Genomic DNA, 18,446 nt, shown 5'->3' on the forward strand with positions numbered 1-18,446 from the left:
GATTTCTGCAAGTTGGTTCAGGTGCGGGGCTGCCTGGCGCTTCGTTTTGCTGTGCGTTTTCCTCCTCGGCGGAACCAGGCCGACATGTATTCAACAAAACATCTCCCACGAGAGATAAATGAGTCGCACAAGAACTTGCCTTTAACAATTTATTTCGTGCAGGGCAATAGGACAAGGCATCTTCACCAACATGTTTCGTTTCGCCTGGAAACTTTTTCAAGGTTTTGCCTGCCCCAAACAGTCCGTTGGCTTGCCACAGGTAAGATTTTCAATGTTTTTTTGTCTCTGATGGCTCCGCCCATTTAGGAATCACTTCCCTTGGACCACTGCATTGTGGTACCTGTGGTATTACCAGCGTCCTTGGAGCATATTTGTCCCATTGAGGTCACAAACCCTTTTTAAATCCTCTGCTACGACGTTATGCTGCAGGTTCCCTCAATGTTAGCTACCTTTTGAGACTAACTGAGGGCAAAATACCGGAGTCCAGTCCCCGGGAGCACCGCAAACCCCTAATCCGTATGGCGATTTCTGCAAGTTGGTTCAGGTGCGGGGCTGCCTGGCGCTTCGTTTTGCTGTGCGTTTTCCTCCTCGGCGGAACCAGGCCGACATGTATTCAACAAAACATCTCCCACGAGAGATAAATGAGTCGCACAAGAACTTGCCTTTAACAATTTATTTCGTGCAGGGCAATAGGACAAGGCATCTTCACCAACATGTTTCGTTTCGCCTGGAAACTTTTTCAAGGTTTTGCCTGCCCCAAACAGTCCGTTGGCTTGCCACAGGTAAGATTTTCAATGTTTTTTTGTCTCTGATGGCTCCGCCCATTTAGGAATCACTTCCCTTGGACCACTGCATTGTGGTACCTGTGGTATTACCAGCGTCCTTGGAGCATATTTGTCCCATTGAGGTCACAAACCCTTTTTAAATCCTCTGCTACGACGTTATGCTGCAGGTTCCCTCAATGTTAGCTACCTTTTGAGACTAACTGAGGGCAAAATACCGGAGTCCAGTCCCCGGGAGCACCGCAAACCCCTAATCCGTATGGCGATTTCTGCAAGTTGGTTCAGGTGCGGGGCTGCCTGGCGCTTCGTTTTGCTGTGCGTTTTCCTCCTCGGCGGAACCAGGCCGACATGTATTCAACAAAACATCTCCCACGAGAGATAAATGAGTCGCACAAGAACTTGCCTTTAACAATTTATTTCGTGCAGGGCAATAGGACAAGGCATCTTCACCAACATGTTTCGTTTCGCCTGGAAACTTTTTCAAGGTTTTGCCTGCCCCAAACAGTCCGTTGGCTTGCCACAGGTAAGATTTTCAATGTTTTTTTGTCTCTGATGACTCCGCCCATTTAGGAATCACTTCCCTTGGACCACTGCATTGTGGTACCTGTGGTATTACCAGCGTCCTTGGAGCATATTTGTCCCATTGAGGTCACAAACCCTTTTTAAATCCTCTGCTACGACGTTATGCTGCAGGTTCCCTCAATGTTAGCTACCTTTTGAGACTAACTGAGGGCAAAATACCGGAGTCCAGTCCCCGGGAGCACCGCAAACCCCTAATCCGTATGGCGATTTCTGCAAGTTGGTTCAGGTGCGGGGCTGCCTGGCGCTTCGTTTTGCTGTGCGTTTTCCTCCTCGGCGGAACCAGGCCGACATGTATTCAACAAAACATCTCCCACGAGAGATAAATGAGTCGCACAAGAACTTGCCTTTAACAATTTATTTCGTGCAGGGCAATAGGACAAGGCATCTTCACCAACATGTTTCGTTTCGCCTGGAAACTTTTTCAAGGTTTTGCCTGCCCCAAACAGTCCGTTGGCTTGCCACAGGTAAGATTTTCAATGTTTTTTTGTCTCTGATGGCTCCGCCCATTTAGGAATCACTTCCCTTGGACCACTGCATTGTGGTACCTGTGGTATTACCAGCGTCCTTGGAGCATATTTGTCCCATTGAGGTCACAAACCCTTTTTAAATCCTCTGCTACGACGTTATGCTGCAGGTTCCCTCAATGTTAGCTACCTTTTGAGACTAACTGAGGGCAAAATACCGGAGTCCAGTCCCCGGGAGCACCGCAAACCCCTAATCCGTATGGCGATTTCTGCAAGTTGGTTCAGGTGCGGGGCTGCCTGGCGCTTCGTTTTGCTGTGCGTTTTCCTCCTCGGCGGAACCAGGCCGACATGTATTCAACAAAACATCTCCCCCGAGAGATAAATGAGTCGCACAAGAACTTGCCTTTAACAATTTATTTCGTGCAGGGCAATAGGACAAGGCATCTTCACCAACATGTTTCGTTTCGCCTGGAAACTTTTTCAAGGTTTTGCCTGCCCCAAACAGTCCGTTGGCTTGCCACAGGTAAGATTTTCAATGTTTTTTTGTCTCTGATGGCTCCGCCCATTTAGGAATCACTTCCCTTGGACCACTGCATTGTGGTACCTGTGGTATTACCAGCGTCCTTGGAGCATATTTGTCCCATTGAGGTCACAAACCCTTTTTAAATCCTCTGCTACGACGTTATGCTGCAGGTTCCCTCAATGTTAGCTACCTTTTGAGACTAACTGAGGGCAAAATACCGGAGTCCAGTCCCCGGGAGCACCGCAAACCCCTAATCCGTATGGCGATTTCTGCAAGTTGGTTCAGGTGCGGGGCTGCCTGGCGCTTCGTTTTGCTGTGCGTTTTCCTCCTCGGCGGAACCAGGCCGACATGTATTCAACAAAACATCTCCCACGAGAGATAAATGAGTCGCACAAGAACTTGCCTTTAACAATTTATTTCGTGCAGGGCAATAGGACAAGGCATCTTCACCAACATGTTTCGTTTCGCCTGGAAACTTTTTCAAGGTTTTGCCTGCCCCAAACAGTCCGTTGGCTTGCCACAGGTAAGATTTTCAATGTTTTTTTGTCTCTGATGGCTCCGCCCATTTAGGAATCACTTCCCTTGGACCACTGCATTGTGGTACCTGTGGTATTACCAGCGTCCTTGGAGCATATTTGTCCCATTGAGGTCACAAACCCTTTTTAAATCCTCTGCTACGACGTTATGCTGCAGGTTTCCTCAATGTTAGCTACCTTTTGAGACTAACTGAGGGCAAAATACCGGAGTCCAGTCCCCGGGAGCACCGCAAACCCCTAATCCGTATGGCGATTTCTGCAAGTTGGTTCAGGTGCGGGGCTGCCTGGCGCTTCGTTTTGCTGTGCGTTTTCCTCCTCGGCGGAACCAGGCCGACATGTATTCAACAAAACATCTCCCACGAGAGATAAATGAGTCGCACAAGAACTTGCCTTTAACAATTTATTTCGTGCAGGGCAATAGGACAAGGCATCTTCACCAACATGTTTCGTTTCGCCTGGAAACTTTTTCAAGGTTTTGCCTGCCCCAAACAGTCCGTTGGCTTGCCACAGGTAAGATTTTCAATGTTTTTTTGTCTCTGATGGCTCCGCCCATTTAGGAATCACTTCCCTTGGACCACTGCATTGTGGTACCTGTGGTATTACCAGCGTCCTTGGAGCATATTTGTCCCATTGAGGTCACAAACCCTTTTTAAATCCTCTGCTACGACGTTATGCTGCAGGTTCCCTCAATGTTAGCTACCTTTTGAGACTAACTGAGGGCAAAATACCGGAGTCCAGTCCCCGGGAGCACCGCAAACCCCTAATCCGTATGGCGATTTCTGCAAGTTGGTTCAGGTGCGGGGCTGCCTGGCGCTTCGTTTTGCTGTGCGTTTTCCTCCTCGGCGGAACCAGGCCGACATGTATTCAACAAAACATCTCCCACGAGAGATAAATGAGTCGCACAAGAACTTGCCTTTAACAATTTATTTCGTGCAGGGCAATAGGACAAGGCATCTTCACCAACATGTTTCGTTTCGCCTGGAAACTTTTTCAAGGTTTTGCCTGCCCCAAACAGTCCGTTGGCTTGCCACAGGTAAGATTTTCAATGTTTTTTTGTCTCTGATGGCTCCGCCCATTTAGGAATCACTTCCCTTGGACCACTGCATTGTGGTACCTGTGGTATTACCAGCGTCCTTGGAGCATATTTGTCCCATTGAGGTCACAAACCCTTTTTAAATCCTCTGCTACGACGTTATGCTGCAGGTTCCCTCAATGTTAGCTACCTTTTGAGACTAACTGAGGGCAAAATACCGGAGTCCAGTCCCCGGGAGCACCGCAAACCCCTAATCCGTATGGCGATTTCTGCAAGTTGGTTCAGGTGCGGGGCTGCCTGGCGCTTCGTTTTGCTGTGCGTTTTCCTCCTCGGCGGAACCAGGCCGACATGTATTCAACAAAACATCTCCCACGAGAGATAAATGAGTCGCACAAGAACTTGCCTTTAACAATTTATTTCGTGCAGGGCAATAGGACAAGGCATCTTCACCAACATGTTTCGTTTCGCCTGGAAACTTTTTCAAGGTTTTGCCTGCCCCAAACAGTCCGTTGGCTTGCCACAGGTAAGATTTTCAATGTTTTTTTGTCTCTGATGGCTCCGCCCATTTAGGAATCACTTCCCTTGGACCACTGCATTGTGGTACCTGTGGTATTACCAGCGTCCTTGGAGCATATTTGTCCCATTGAGGTCACAAACCCTTTTTAAATCCTCTGCTACGACGTTATGCTGCAGGTTCCCTCAATGTTAGCTACCTTTTGAGACTAACTGAGGGCAAAATACCGGAGTCCAGTCCCCGGGAGCACCGCAAACCCCTAATCCGTATGGCGATTTCTGCAAGTTGGTTCAGGTGCGGGGCTGCCTGGCGCTTCGTTTTGCTGTGCGTTTTCCTCCTCGGCGGAACCAGGCCGACATGTATTCAACAAAACATCTCCCACGAGAGATAAATGAGTCGCACAAGAACTTGCCTTTAACAATTTATTTCGTGCAGGGCAATAGGACAAGGCATCTTCACCAACATGTTTCGTTTCGCCTGGAAACTTTTTCAAGGTTTTGCCTGCCCCAAACAGTCCGTTGGCTTGCCACAGGTAAGATTTTCAATGTTTTTTTGTCTCTGATGGCTCCGCCCATTTAGGAATCACTTCCCTTGGACCACTGCATTGTGGTACCTGTGGTATTACCAGCGTCCTTGGAGCATATTTGTCCCATTGAGGTCACAAACCCTTTTTAAATCCTCTGCTACGACGTTATGCTGCAGGTTCCCTCAATGTTAGCTACCTTTTGAGACTAACTGAGGGCAAAATACCGGAGTCCAGTCCCCGGGAGCACCGCAAACCCCTAATCCGTATGGCGATTTCTGCAAGTTGGTTCAGGTGCGGGGCTGCCTGGCGCTTCGTTTTGCTGTGCGTTTTCCTCCTCGGCGGAACCAGGCCGACATGTATTCAACAAAACATCTCCCACGAGAGATAAATGAGTCGCACAAGAACTTGCCTTTAACAATTTATTTCGTGCAGGGCAATAGGACAAGGCATCTTCACCAACATGTTTCGTTTCGCCTGGAAACTTTTTCAAGGTTTTGCCTGCCCCAAACAGTCCGTTGGCTTGCCACAGGTAAGATTTTCAATGTTTTTTTGTCTCTGATGGCTCCGCCCATTTAGGAATCACTTCCCTTGGACCACTGCATTGTGGTACCTGTGGTATTACCAGCGTCCTTGGAGCATATTTGTCCCATTGAGGTCACAAACCCTTTTTAAATCCTCTGCTACGACGTTATGCTGCAGGTTCCCTCAATGTTAGCTACCTTTTGAGACTAACTGAGGGCAAAATACCGGAGTCCAGTCCCCGGGAGCACCGCAAACCCCTAATCCGTATGGCGATTTCTGCAAGTTGGTTCAGGTGCGGGGCTGCCTGGCGCTCCGTTTTGCTGTGCGTTTTCCTCCTCGGCGGAACCAGGCCGACATGTATTCAACAAAACATCTCCCACGAGAGATAAATGAGTCGCACAAGAACTTGCCTTTAACAATTTATTTCGTGCAGGGCAATAGGACAAGGCATCTTCACCAACATGTTTCGTTTCGCCTGGAAACTTTTTCAAGGTTTTGCCTGCCCCAAACAGTCCGTTGGCTTGCCACAGGTAAGATTTTCAATGTTTTTTTGTCTCTGATGGCTCCGCCCATTTAGGAATCACTTCCCTTGGACCACTGCATTGTGGTACCTGTGGTATTACCAGCGTCCTTGGAGCATATTTGTCCCATTGAGGTCACAAACCCTTTTTAAATCCTCTGCTACGACGTTATGCTGCAGGTTCCCTCAATGTTAGCTACCTTTTGAGACTAACTGAGGGCAAAATACCGGAGTCCAGTCCCCGGGAGCACCGCAAACCCCTAATCCGTATGGCGATTTCTGCAAGTTGGTTCAGGTGCGGGGCTGCCTGGCGCTTCGTTTTGCTGTGCGTTTTCCTCCTCGGCAGAACCAGGCCGACATGTATTCAACAAAACATCTCCCACGAGAGATAAATGAGTCGCACAAGAACTTGCCTTTAACAATTTATTTCGTGCAGGGCAATAGGACAAGGCATCTTCACCAACATGTTTCGTTTCGCCTGGAAACTTTTTCAAGGTTTTGCCTGCCCCAAACAGTCCGTTGGCTTGCCACAGGTAAGATTTTCAATGTTTTTTTGTCTCTGATGGCTCCGCCCATTTAGGAATCACTTCCCTTGGACCACTGCATTGTGGTACCTGTGGTATTACCAGCGTCCTTGGAGCATATTTGTCCCATTGAGGTCACAAACCCTTTTTAAATCCTCTGCTACGACGTTATGCTGCAGGTTCCCTCAATGTTAGCTACCTTTTGAGACTAACTGAGGGCAAAATACCGGAGTCCAGTCCCCGGGAGCACCGCAAACCCCTAATCCGTATGGCGATTTCTGCAAGTTGGTTCAGGTGCGGGGCTGCCTGGCGCTTCGTTTTGCTGTGCGTTTTCCTCCTCGGCGGAACCAGGCCGACATGTATTCAACAAAACATCTCCCACGAGAGATAAATGAGTCGCACAAGAACTTGCCTTTAACAATTTATTTCGTGCAGGGCAATAGGACAAGGCATCTTCACCAACATGTTTCGTTTCGCCTGGAAACTTTTTCAAGGTTTTGCCTGCCCCAAACAGTCCGTTGGCTTGCCACAGGTAAGATTTTCAATGTTTTTTTGTCTCTGATGGCTCCGCCCATTTAGGAATCACTTCCCTTGGACCACTGCATTGTGGTACCTGTGGTATTACCAGCGTCCTTGGAGCATATTTGTCCCATTGAGGTCACAAACCCTTTTTAAATCCTCTGCTACGACGTTATGCTGCAGGTTCCCTCAATGTTAGCTACCTTTTGAGACTAACTGAGGGCAAAATACCGGAGTCCAGTCCCCGGGAGCACCGCAAACCCCTAATCCGTATGGCGATTTCTGCAAGTTGGTTCAGGTGCGGGGCTGCCTGGCGCTTCGTTTTGCTGTGCATTTTCCTCCTCGGCGGAACCAGGCCGACATGTATTCAACAAAACATCTCCCACGAGAGATAAATGAGTCGCACAAGAACTTGCCTTTAACAATTTATTTCGTGCAGGGCAATAGGACAAGGCATCTTCACCAACATGTTTCGTTTCGCCTGGAAACTTTTTCAAGGTTTTGCCTGCCCCAAACAGTCCGTTGGCTTGCCACAGGTAAGATTTTCAATGTTTTTTTGTCTCTGATGGCTCCGCCCATTTAGGAATCACTTCCCTTGGACCACTGCATTGTGGTACCTGTGGTATTACCAGCGTCCTTGGAGCATATTTGTCCCATTGAGGTCACAAACCCTTTTTAAATCCTCTGCTACGACGTTATGCTGCAGGTTCCCTCAATGTTAGCTACCTTTTGAGACTAACTGAGGGCAAAATACCGGAGTCCAGTCCCCGGGAGCACCGCAAACCCCTAATCCGTATGGCGATTTCTGCAAGTTGGTTCAGGTGCGGGGCTGCCTGGCGCTTCGTTTTGCTGTGCGTTTTCCTCCTCGGCGGAACCAGGCCGACATGTATTCAACAAAACATCTCCCACGAGAGATAAATGAGTCGCACAAGAACTTGCCTTTAACAATTTATTTCGTGCAGGGCAATAGGACAAGGCATCTTCACCAACATGTTTCGTTTCGCCTGGAAACTTTTTCAAGGTTTTGCCTGCCCCAAACAGTCCGTTGGCTTGCCACAGGTAAGATTTTCAATGTTTTTTTGTCTCTGATGGCTCCGCCCATTTAGGAATCACTTCCCTTGGACCACTGCATTGTGGTACCTGTGGTATTACCAGCGTCCTTGGAGCATATTTGTCCCATTGAGGTCACAAACCCTTTTTAAATCCTCTGCTACGACGTTATGCTGCAGGTTCCCTCAATGTTAGCTACCTTTTGAGACTAACTGAGGGCAAAATACCGGAGTCCAGTCCCCGGGAGCACCGCAAACCCCTAATCCGTATGGCGATTTCTGCAAGTTGGTTCAGGTGCGGGGCTGCCTGGCGCTTCGTTTTGCTGTGCGTTTTCCTCCTCGGCGGAACCAGGCCGACATGTATTCAACAAAACATCTCCCACGAGAGATAAATGAGTCGCACAAGAACTTGCCTTTAACAATTTATTTCGTGCAGGGCAATAGGACAAGGCATCTTCACCAACATGTTTCGTTTCGCCTGGAAACTTTTTCAAGGTTTTGCCTGCCCCAAACAGTCCGTTGGTATGCGAACCGGGTAGCTCACCGGTAGCGTAACGGGAGTCAGCCATCTTGTGTTTCGGATGAATTTAGTCACAAGATGGAGGATAAACAATGTTGGGAACGGGTATAAGGGGGCACGGGAGACATATCCTGACCCCCTAGGTTTTCTGAGGGTGGCTGAGGAGGCCCATATATGTAAAAAAAAAACAACCTTTTTTTTCCAATTTTCGCACGGTTAGCGCCCGGTCCGCGCACCGGGTAGCGTTCCGGAAAGCGTAACAAGGGGAAAACCAAGGGAAATAGTAAAATAATATTTTAGAGTGCTTTGAGGTAGGGTAGCTCTGAATAGAGCTGCTGTGTTGTGTGGGTGATGTAAGTACCAACATGTAGGTACCAATGAAGAGTCTAAAATTCAATGTACACTATCTCCTCTGTAGATATTTTGTATGTTCTAATATGGGTTATTTAAATGTAAATGTGTGGAAAAGCACTTCATGCTTTAAAGCAATTGTATTTTTGAACTGATTGTTCTTTCCTCTTAGTCCTCCTCTTTGGTTTTTTTCCCCACACTCTTCTTCAGCATGATAGTTGATAAATTCGTTCCCTCAAAAAATGTACATACATAAAAAAATTATATTAAATACATATAAAATATATTTTTCCTTTAAAAGAAGAATACATTTTACAGCTTTTGATATTTTCTATTAAAAAACCATTGAAATTCACTGAAAAAACCATAGGTTATAGACCATATATAGTTAGGAATTAGCATTTACAAAACCTTGAAAATTCACTGAAAAAACCATAGGTTATAGACCATATATAGTTAGGAATTAGCATTTACAAAACTTTATTTTACTCACACAAAACCATTGAAATTCGCATATATAGTTAGTTGCACTAACTATATATCGCGCACCCGCAATCCACTGCTGATCATGTCATATATTACATCATTCATGACATTATCAGTGACATCACTGATGACATCACTGATGACATCTCAAATGACATCACTGATGACATCACTGAAGACAACATCCAGTGACTGTATGGTTCTGTAAAGTTAAAATATGTCTTACATATTGAAGAATGAGTGGATGTATAAGTGTATGGATGAAGGATTTAGTAGGTGCATGACTGACTGTATGAGTGAGTGAATAAATGTGTCTCACTGAGTGCATGGGTTAGTGACTAAACTGTCTTAATTTGTGCATCATTATGTCTGTTGTTCTGTAAACTGCTGCATGTGTTGATCAGTAGCTATATGAGTAACTATATGGGTTATTGATTGGTTGCCCAAGTATTTGTATGGGAGACTGAGTGTGTGTGTGGGTGGCTGGGAGGTGTATGACTGTGCATAGATGTGTGAGCAGTTGATTCACTAGATGTATGGGTTCAAAAGTGCATGTGGAAACAGCTGTATGGGCGGTTGACTGTGTGCATGAGTGTATTGGTGAGTGAATGGATATCTCAGTGCTACATGTCAAAGTAAGTACATATGTAAAACACAGTACATGTGAGAGTTGACATATATAAATAACTGTGCATAAGAGCCAGTGAATGTGTGAGTGGCTGTATGGATCATTGTGAACTTGTATCAGGGATTGTATAAGAGAGTAAATATGTGTTAGTATATGTTTGAATAAGTAAGGTGTATATAACTGTATAGTTGAGGAAATGGAGGTGTGATTGATTCTTTGCATGACTGACTAGGTGTGTGAGTAACTCCATGGATGAGTGACAGTCTGTGAGTGTCTGTTTACACTGAGTGTATCTAAGGTTATATTAGAGTCTGAAGAGGTTCATCGTATATTCACATGAATGATGTCATCAGTGATGTGATCAGTAATGTCAAATGAGATGTCATCAGTGATGTCATCAGTGATGTCATTTGAGATGTCATCAGTGATGTCATCAGTGATGTAATTTGAGATGTCATCAGTGATGTCATCAGTGATGTCATTTGAGATGGTTTTGTGTGAGTAAAATAAGGTTTTGTAAATGCTAATTCCTAACTATATATGGTCTATAACCTATGGGTTTTTCAGTGAATATATATATTTATATACTAGCAGACCGCCCCAGCGTTGCCTGGGGCAGAAGGGGGCTGGGGGCTGCATTTTTAACCCGGGGCCAGAAGGTGGCTGGGGCAGCATGTTTTCGAGCGGTGCACCCGCCGACTCCCTCCCGCCCCCCCGCCTCCAGCCTCCCGCCCCCCGCCTCCAGCCTCCCGCCCCCTGCCTCTAGCCTCCCGCCCCCCACGCATCCAGCCTCCCGAGTACCGCCCGACTCCCTCCCGCCCCTGTCTATTTACGTTTCATACCTGACCCGCCGCTCCTCCTCTTCATGTCGCCACCACTGCACCGCCGCCTCTTCATGTCGTCGCCGCCGCTACTCACTGCACCACGGCCCACCGCTCCTCCATGACGCCGCCGCTCCTCCATGACGCCGCCGCTCCTCCTTCGTCATGACGCACGTCGCGTCGTGGCCAGCGCTAGGTCCCGGCCGGCGCTACTTTCAGGGGACTACTTTGTTTTGTAAATTAATTTTTTTATTTTGCCTTTTTTTTTAAATTTATATAGCCTATGTCCATCTACACACCCTGACATTTTCAAAGATGTATCGGGTGTGTAGATTGGCGCTGTGGTTCCCGAGATTACCTTGCCAAAAGGTGCAAGTTCTCTCTTTATAATAGTAGTATAGATATATATATATATATATATATTTACCACCAATTCTTCTCAAAGAAACACTCGCACTCAGAGTAGTATCAAAAATTTAATTTCACACTCTGAGTGCGAGTGTTTCTTTGAGAAGAATTTGTGGTAATTAAATTTACCGGGGGACCTGCCCGGTCTCACTCGCCACTCGTCTATGGGACACGGACCTCGGCAACAGGATTGAGTGTGGAATATATATAATTTCCGCCGTATTTGTAGTGATACAATAACAGCTAATGCTTGTTTGGACTCCTCAGTAGAGAGGTTTCTTAGAAGGGGTTATACTAAAAAAATACTAGAGCAGGCCCTTGTCAAAGCGAAGTACCTTGACCGCTGAAACCTAACCTGCTTTAGATTCCCAAACGAATTGCTCGATCAGACTAATTACCACCTTCAGTTCGCAAGAGAGAGCAATTCATCGCATTATTTGTTCCGAATGGCCAATTGTCCTTACTGACAATATTTTGAATCCAATTTTACCAAATCTGCCATCTGTCACATTTAGGCGAGCACCTTCAATGCGTGATGCCCTAGATAGACCAATGCCGGAAGGTCTACCAAAAAAATCATGGTTCTTTAAAACGTTTTTTTTAAAATGCACCTCTTGTCGCGCATGTACCTTTGCACGAAATTCAACATACTATACATCGGCTTTTAGCGACAAAAAAATTCCCATAAAAGAACACTTGACTTGCAGGTCGGACTTCGCAGTCTATATTTTAAAATGCACCTGCAATTTGGAATATATTGGGAGTACTAAACTCCCGGTGCATCAACGCATTTTACCGCATATACACGCTATTGTGAATAGCAACAGTGATTATCCTGTCGCAAGACATTTTAAGGCTGTTCACAACAACCAGTTAAAAGACCTAGAGTACACTGTCTTATGCTCAGTACCAGTCCCTGGCCGGGGCGGTAACCGTGAACGTTTGCTAAGACAAAAAGAAGCACATCTTATTCTTTTACTCAATACTAGAGCTCCCATTGGTCTTAATCTTACAGAAGATTTATATGTCTTTCTGTAAATCAGTCAAGAATATGAATTATGGGCATCCTAGTTGAACTCGTAAATAATTACATCTACTCAATACCACAACTTAGCTGTAGTATCCTATGAGGTATCCTGGATTTATATCTGTATTGTTCTCTTACGCACTGACTTGCATCTCAATTCTGCAATGTTCTGAATCTAAAATGTAACTTAGAGTTAACGCGAAAAATGGCATTATTATGGTTATTTTCTTTATGTCTCTCTGCTGCTGCTTTCTATAATTGATTTTATGGAGACACTGTTTATTAAGATTTAGCACGTTTTAGTTATGTTTTTTTACAAATATATTTTTTGTTTAAATTTTAGGCCATAAATTGCAACAAGATTTTCTACTGCCAACTAAACTTATCGATTCTAAAGAAAAATTACCTTTGGATTACATCTAAAATTATCCTCATGATATGAATCATTGATGATGGACTTTTTTCAATAAAGATATGACTTGGAATGTTTATTGTTTTTTTGCTCAGTTTGTGCACTATATTATAAAGATTGAGGCCCAGATGTAGGTAAAATAGATTTACCGAATTTTAATTACCGAATTCTACCGATTCGGTAATTAAAAATCGGTAAATCTTAGGGGTGGATATGTAGGAACATCCAGATGTTCCTTTTACCGAATCGGTAAATATCTGTATTTACCGATTCGGTAAATACCGACCGGTAATGCCCCATTCATTCCTATGGGCTTTGAAGCCCATAGGAATGAATGGGGCATTACCGGTCGGTATTTACCGAATCGGTAAATACCGATTTTGACAAGGGTGCAGGGGGTGTCACTTTGACACCCTCTAGCACCCCCAAAAAAGATTCGGGGGCCATGTGGCAGGCATACTGTCATATGGCACAGGTGTGCATGCACACATGTGCATGCACATCCGAATCGGTATTTTACCATGAAGTTGGATTTCATGGTAAAATACCGATTCTGTAAGGCTTGTGGGACTCAGAAGAGTCCCACCTACATCTCATTGTTACCGAATCGGTAGAAATACCGATTCGGTATTTTACAGATTCGGTAAATTTACCGATCGGTAAATTTACCGAATCTGTAAAATATGTGGCCCTACATACCATTTTGTGAATCTCGGTCGGTAACGGCCGAAAATACCGATTTTCGGCCGTTACCGACCGACCTACATCCGGCCCTTAGACACTTGTCGATTATTTTCAGACTTTCATCTCTTTTACTTATAAGAGTCATAAACCTATATTACAAAAAATGTATATATTGTATATATTTGTGGAGTTTTGGAAACCTACAACCGTAGATAAGATTTAAAAATATTTATGACACTTGTCGGTTATCTTTTTACCTTTTCATACAACATGAATTGTTTGATGTAAATTATGCACATAGTGATTGATTTTCATGAACTGAGCTAACCACTTTACTATGATTTCCATAAGGATAATACGATTGCTAAGGAATTGCTACATTTATACTTGCAATATGGCGAACATTATAGTCCTTTCTTTATTTTCACTACTGCACTTTTTTTGTGTTTGAATCAAATCACCTGTGCACTGATTATAAATTGAGGTTAATCTATGGGGGCGCGTCATGTGAACAAGCTCCTTTTAGGAGTGAAACGCGTCATGGACGACACCATGTCTTTTTATTTCATCGTTGTGAAATAAATACTTATACTTCAATGGAAAATATTGTTGCTGCTTCTTTTCATCTGATTGATTGAGGAAAAGTCAAGTAAAGAGGTCCTCACCTGATCTTCTTTTCACCACGGATTGGTGAAACAGGAACATTGTTATATATATATATATATATATATATATATATATATATATATATATATATATATATATATATATATATATATATATATATATATATATATATATATATATATATATATATATATATATATATATATATATATATATATATATATATATATATATCAACTTGAACTCCGCATTACCACCTCCGATCCCCCAGGACCGGCGAAGCAGGAGACAGACCACAAGTTCTTTCCAGGTAAATTTATTTTCAGTTTTTCGTAGACCAACCAACCATGACGCGTTTCGGGTCTTGCAGCCCTTTTTCCCATGCATATATATATATATATATATATATATATGATGGAACATCCATCTTCTAAAGTACTTTCAAGTTTCTCATTTTACTCCATCATTTATATATCATCTGGACATGACAAAGAACATTGAGAAATGGTTTCAGATATTTAGTGCTCTGGCACCATTGTGTGTGCATTCTTGTCTGTGTGTCAATAAACATGTATGCCTATCTCAATTATTTGGTGAAAAGCGTTGAAGAAGCAGCCGCTCTAGTAGAACATCTACCTGAGTGGCAGAGAGAAGCAGCACCCTCTCGTGCTGTGCATAGTGTTGTTTGCGCTAATTTTACAGCATACGACAAACTCTTGGCCCTAAAAATCAGAGCAAGCAGCGTGACTTACCACACTCCACAGCTTACGGAACTCCACAGAGTGCGTCAGAGGTGTACAAGTGGCTCTGCATTTTTGGTTTGGACAATAGTCACAGGAGATCCTGACGCCAGCACGTCGGGTGGCTTATATGAACTCCGTCAATGTCACATCCGGTGGACAATGTCGCAACTGAGAGGCATGACACCTTCTACCGGCATCCAGAGGTGCTGCTGAAAACTTATAACAAGCCAGTCTAGCACCTGGGGAGAACTAAAAGGTAAGGAATCTGCAGCAAGAAGGTGTCTCTACCAGATAAGGATTAACAAAGATAAGTAACTTGTCTATTACTACCAACTGAACAATACTAACTAAAAACATTTTGTTTCAATATGTTAATAATGTGTAATAAATGTGTAGTAATTAAGTGTTTTACATACAAAAATAACATTTGCAACATAGAAATGAATAATATTATGTATTTAATATATGTAGCTACTTGATGAGACTTATCGCTGGCTTCCCTTCTCCTTTACTCTTTGAGTTTTTATATCACTACCAGTACCTGTAAGTTAAAAGTTAGTGATAATAACCAGTTCTTTATTGGAATGGAATTAAAAATAGTTTTGTTTTTATTTTTTTCACTATAAACTGTAGGTTAACAGTATTAACTATAAAATCATCAAAATAAAAACCCAACAGGGCACCAAGCCGTTTGACTAGAACTTGCAAGCCAGCTGGTGGAATGGTGGCTGGCGCAGAAGTACAAGATTGTGGTCATAATTCAGTTTTCAGAACTGGAAGGAACAACAGCAGGTGGAACATTCCCAGGTCCAGCAGAGGTTCCCTTCTCCAGTTGGGACAAATCCAACCCACACCTCATTTCTGCGCCAAATGACTTCAATGCATGGCGCACAGGGTGTTTCCACATCCTGGTTGTCCCTAAGGTGTACTGCTGTCCTGCAGTGGCGTAGCAAGGTCAGGTGGTACCTGATTTCTTGTCACCCCTGGCTTGACAAAATGGCAAAAATATGTGTTTTAAACACTTTTTTTGCCATTTTGTCACTCACCTCAGTGATGACACCCAGGGTGGCCTGCACCCACCGCCCCCCACTTCCTATACCACTGAATGAATGAAATGAATGAATGAATGAATGAAAATTGCACTTGTATAGCGCTAAACTACCCGGAGGCCTCGTAGCGCTTGTGACTGAATTTGCTTAACGCGGGCTCAGGGCAGGTCAGCAGAATTAGGCGTACAAGTGTGTTTTCAAGGCTTTCCTGAAGGACAGGTGGTTACTGTTGCCTCGAAGGGATAGAGGGAGGGTGTTCCAGAGTTTGGCCGCAGTACTGCAGTCCTGTTCCATATAAGGTTACTTTCTTGGACAAACAACACGTCACCTGCCTGGTTTTCACTTTTTTCTCCCCTGGTGGAATACTTAAGAATTGTCAAACCACTGACTCCTTAAGTTGTTTCCGGCGCTGCAGGTTTACTCCCTTCAGCCATGTTTGGAAAATAAATATCAGCAAAGCAGAAGCAGCAGATGACCTGTTTGACTTATGAAATGAGCCAAAATGGAAACCACATCAGAATCTTTATTACTATCGCTGAGTACCCCAGTACTACTGAGATAGCATTGTGGTACAGGAAACACTCAGGTTGAGTCTGCTACTGCCAAGAAACGGGGTCCACGCCAGATCCAAAATTTGAGAGACACTCACACGTGCTATTGGGGACCGACTTTGGATTTTTTCAGTCCTATACATATCCCTTTCTTTGGAATTATCTTTCCTTCTATCCCCGTATTGGCGTTTGGGCTTCACAATATATTCTGAAGTCACCACTATTCTATTGAGTTTGCTACTATACCTCGCCAAAGTGGATGCCGGTTTGTGACTTACACCGCCATCCCGAGTCCACATATTTCCACTAGCATCCATACACAGTTTTGGATATATTCTTGAATAATTATACTTGATTAGTGCCCTCTACTCCTCGAACCCAACTGGGTTGGAAATATCACTGTGCAGGGATTATACCAAGACTTTAGCCCTGAAGAGTCGGAGACCACTGTTTCTCTGATGAAACACGTGTCGGCTGGCTGTTCTCTGTACTAATATACATTAAAGGAACCAAGAAATCCACGGCGAATATTTTCTTGATGTTTTGGGTACAAACATACACTGTTAAGTTTTAATTTTTATGTGTGCACGGGACCATTGCAATTGTTGTATGTGGTTCGTATCCCATTTGCAGGCGGAACGGAAGTTGGCCGGCCTCCCGCTTCCCAAAAGGCTGCCTCCCGCCTCTCGCCTGCCTGCCTCCCGCCTCTCGCCCACCTCCCGCCCAGCTCCCGCCTGCCTTATTAAATTAAATTAAAAGGCTAAATGTAACTTTAAATCAAACTTACCTTATTGCGCCGCAAGCTTCCACATCGGGGCTTCATCTTTGGAAACTGCGCATGCGCGAGAGCCTGCACATGCGCAGTCCTGGCCAGGGGAAGATTGCGGCACAATAAGGTAAGTTTGATTTAAAGTTATATTTAGCCTTTTAATTTAATTTAATAAGGTGGACGGGAGGCGGGCGGGCGGCCTTGCGAAACGGAAATATCGCGGCAATCTCCGTGCCTCTCCGCTATAGTCCTTTCCGTGACTTCCGCCCACCCCTAATCACAGCCCCTCCTTTTATACACCATTTCCTTTGTCCCAACTGTAGGGCAAGGGGAGAACCAGATACAACTCGTTCAGGAGCACTTTGTTTTGCTCCACTCCTCTCTCACTTTCACAAGACAGGCCAGGGACATCAGACGCACCACAGGAGGTGGAGCCAGCAATGTGGAGGGAAGGCACAGCCAAATTCAGGTCCCGGGTTCAACTACTCTCTCCCATCTACATGCAGATCTCCCTATTCACCACTGGGCATACTCATCCTGGCTCCTGGAGCCAGCCACACCAGCCAGTCCCTGTCACTCACAAGCCAGACATGCAATTCACACATCACAGCCCACAGAAATGCCAACTTCTAAAAGTGGCACTTCTCCACTAGTCACAATAAATCTGCACACACCATTGTGCAGCATTTATTCTCACAAGTTTGCACATACCAAACTCGCCCCTGCACTCCTCCAATACCAGGAACTACCATGGACACACATATCCCCATGCCTTCCTATGGGAGGGCAGGCCAGTCTCACCACACATACACAGAGAGTGCACGCACTTCACACTGGACCACAGTGCTAAAGTGCACAGAGGCCTAAAATCACCAACACTAGGTTACAGAAAAAGGCTAGGAGAACGCAAAAAGTTTCGGGGTGAACCTGCCAAAAGGGCCATGTCCAACAGTGACAAATTAGATAAGACGCTTGTACCGCTTTGCGCAGATGGAGCATTACTGGTGCAAATCAGCACTAATACTTGTTGGTTTTGATGCAAAGCCTAATTTACTAAAATAGCCAGACTTCACTTTGCATCAAAAAAGTAATGATTTCTTGCACAAACAAGGGGAAATATTTTCTTTTTAAGTAGAAATGAAGCATGGCACACGTGCTACAGTGCACATAACATATTCAATGCATGGGAACCATGTGAGATTAACAGTATAACGATAAAATCATCATAATAAAAACCCAACAGGGCACCAAGCCGTTTGACTAGAACTTGCAAGCC

This window comes from Lissotriton vulgaris, chromosome 9, assembly GCF_964263255.1.
Source record: "Lissotriton vulgaris chromosome 9, aLisVul1.2, whole genome shotgun sequence".
Lineage (NCBI taxonomy): Eukaryota > Metazoa > Chordata > Amphibia > Caudata > Salamandridae > Lissotriton > Lissotriton vulgaris.